Source organism: Sciurus vulgaris, assembly GCF_902686455.1.
Source record: "Sciurus vulgaris genome assembly, chromosome: 14".
NCBI classification, from domain to species: Eukaryota; Metazoa; Chordata; class Mammalia; order Rodentia; family Sciuridae; genus Sciurus; species Sciurus vulgaris.
Window position 1 is genome coordinate 31,407,461 of NC_136475.1, and position 3,545 is coordinate 31,411,005.

The window sequence follows — 3,545 nt, forward strand, 5'->3', positions numbered from 1 at the left end:
AAAAAAAAAAAACCAGAACACTGAACCACAGATCTACTGTCTGGGATCACTCTGCAGGTCACCTACACTATGCTATTTACATACCAAAAAAAAAAAAAAACAAAACAAAACAAAAAAAAAAACTAAAAACAAGCAAAACACCAAGACAGAAACTGTGTCATCAAACTAATAGTCTAAACTTTGCTGCAGACAAATAAAACAAAACAAACTAAAACAAAAAGCCCTCACTTTGTTTACCAAGCTGGGCATTTTATAAAGTACTCAAGTAATTGACAGCTCATAAAGATTGGTGGAAACAAAATTAACACCAACTCATTTTCTGGCAAATAGTTCTTCTAAAATGCCATATCCACAGACTTTTGGCAAAACTGTTTGCAGTGGGGCTACCTTGTAGGCCGGACCTCTCTCAGGTCTGCTTCAGAGGCACAGGGACATTGGCAGATGCCTGCCCCAGGTAGGCCAAGGGGCCCTGAGGGACTTCGTGGGCTTTTTGTGCTGCACATTGCCGTCCTCCAGCACCTGCTGCCCACGCCATGGCTGTCAGGTGCTTCTGCACCAGTGCATCTTTCCACCACATTTCCTTAGTTCTGAGATGTCCTCTTTGATAACTTGCTCTAGTTTCTGGACAGACGACTGAAATCTTTTGTGTGTGTGTGTGTGTGTGTGTGTGTGTGTGTGTGTGTGTGTGTGTGAAAACAAACAAACAACATTCTGTCTTGCAGTATCCAGAAACTTCTGGATCAATGCCTTTGACATTATCCTCACTCACAAGAGAAACAAAGCAAGCTTCGGATCATGATGCCAACTGTATACCAAGGTGCTGTTAGAAGTTCTCAAGTGCCAGATGCTACCTGAAGAAGTGAGACCTGGCCTGGGGTGGTGGGGGCCCTGGTAGCTGCCTGGAGAACATAATCACCCAGTGGAGTTAACATGTCTGGATTCAGGCCATTTCCTTTTTTGTAAAAAACTATACTATCTATTTAAATGTAGAAGTAGGGGAAAATATGTATGTATGTATGTATTAAATAATTATCATGTATCTATCTGTAGAGATGTATGTGGGTATGTATCAAGTATGTGTCTATATTTAAATGTAGAAATAGATAAGCATATATATTTAAATACTTTTTGCCTACATAGTTTATATGTGGATATAAGGAACAATACATGTAACATTTTGTTACTAAGTTCAGAGTAGGGAGGACAACACAAGAAACTGTTAATGTGTTACCTCTGATGTGAGGGTATTGGTGATATGTGTGAAAGGGAGTGTTTTATATGTTCTCCTTTCTTTACATTTTCATAGGTATGTGTTCATGTATATGAAGACCAGGTGCAGATCATGTACAGTACTTTGAGGAAAGTTTGCATGGATTGTCCTACATCTTTTTGTTTGCCTAGGCATTTCAGTGTCCTGCACCCTGTTCAAGTCTGAGATGCACGCTTTTCAGTCAGAGCCAGGACCCACCTGCTTCTTCTGAAATGATTGGCATTTTGTATTCAACTTGTCATCAACTGACCATAATTTTTTGAGTTCTAGCTACGGGCCAGGCACTTTTCTAGCTGGGAGGATAACAGCAATAAAAATTCAGGTAAGATTTGGCCTTTGGGTTTTTTGGGATTGGCTTATTTCACTTGGCATGATATTCTCCAATTCCATCCATTTATCTGCAAATACCATAATTTGGGTATAAACTGAGGAATGAGATAACTGTGTAAAAAGGTGGATCCATTCCAAGTTTTCTGAGGAATCTCCACACTGCTTTCCAGAGTGGCTGCACCAGTTTGCAACTCCACCAGCAATGTAAAAGTGATTTGGGGGATTTCCCCCCAAATCCCAAAAAACCAAAGGCCAAATGTTTTCCCTGATAAGTGAATGATGATATGTAATGGGGATGGGGAGTGAGAGAAGAATGGAGGAACTTTAGATTATGTAGAAGGAAATGAGAGGGAGGGGGTTATGAAAAATGGTGGAATGAGACAGATATCATTACCCTGTGTGCATGTATGATTACACGAATGGTATGAATCTACATCGTGTACAACCATAGAAATGAAATTATGTATCCCATTTGTATACAATGAATCAAAATGCAGTCTGTAAAAAATAAAAAAAAAATAATTAAAAAAATTCTGGTAAGAGACGTGTATATATACGGGAGCTTTTTTCCTAGTGAAAGAGGACTGACAAAAGTAAGAAAATTCCATGTCATTAAAAGTGCTGGAGAGGCCAGGGCAGGTGGGCCTCCTACTTTGGTAGGGTTTGGGAAAACTTCCCTGGAGAACTCACAGGGCAGCTGAAAGGGACCCTGCCGCCCACTAGTGGAGATCTGGAGAAGTGCATTCCTTGCAGTGGGGAGATGGAGATGGAGTTGGAGAGAAAGTTGCCAGACTGGACAGAGATAAGGAAGGGTCAGCTTCTATAGTACCTTGTGGATTGTGGGTTTTCGATTTTATTCTGAATACAGTGGGAAACCCTGAAGGCTTTCAAACAGGGCAATTATGGCCTCACTTGATTTATATTTGCCATGCTGTAATGAGAATGGATTGCAGAGGTGGAAAGGAAGCAGGGAGACCATGAAGAGCTACTGAAAGTTCATGATTTCTTTTCCTCCCTCCCTCCTTTCCTTCTTCCTTCTTTTCCTTCTTTTCCTCCTCCTTCTTCTCCTCTTGCTGAGTTGCTCAGGTCTCACTAAGTTGCTGAGGCTGGCTCTGAACTCGTGATCCTCCTGCCTCAGTCTCCTGAGACACTTCGATTACAGGGGTGAGCCACTGCACCTGGTCTCCTTTCTTTTTTAAATCTTAAGTGGAGACTTCAGGATGGAGGGTTGCTATAAGATCACATGAAGTAGAAAGAGATTCTAGGGACTGATGTGGGTCTGAGCACAAATCATGACCTTCCTTCTCTGCACTAGCTTTTTTAATGTTCTGTACTGGAATGGATGGCTTCATGCAGCCACCAAACCCCAAATCTGGTTTTCCAGGTACGTTCCTTTACTCATTCTCTCTCCAGTCTCACAGGGGTGCAGGGATGTGTATGGACAACAGACACCAAAGGGCTCCCTTGCTCTCATTTTCTGAGAGAGTTCAGTAAGTGGGGAGCGCTGGAAAGAAAGGCGAGGAGGGAAGGGAGTGTCCTGTACCTCAGCTGCTGGTCCACCTTTCTGGCTGTGTTTCAGCCGGAGGTCCCTGCTCCCCTCATGGAAGCCCTTGTCATCTAACCCTCTCCTTTGGGGGTACAATAACTGCTCCTTTCTCTGGGGCCATCAGGGATGGAGGTGGTTGTCAGTAACCCTCTTGGGATCTGCATGGTCCCTGTGGCTTCCTTACCCTAGTCCAAATTTTCGTCAACAGTGCCTTTGTAAATTCTCTAGTTCTCCTAATGTGACCTTCCTCTGGGACCCTGCCTGATAGGCCTGGCCATCATTCCTGAGTCTTCCCTCACCATCTTTCTCTAACTACATTCTATACCGTAGTATACCAAAGTGTAAATAAAATTCTTTACTCTTTTTATTTCAACCTCAGAGATAGTATCCTAATTCAGT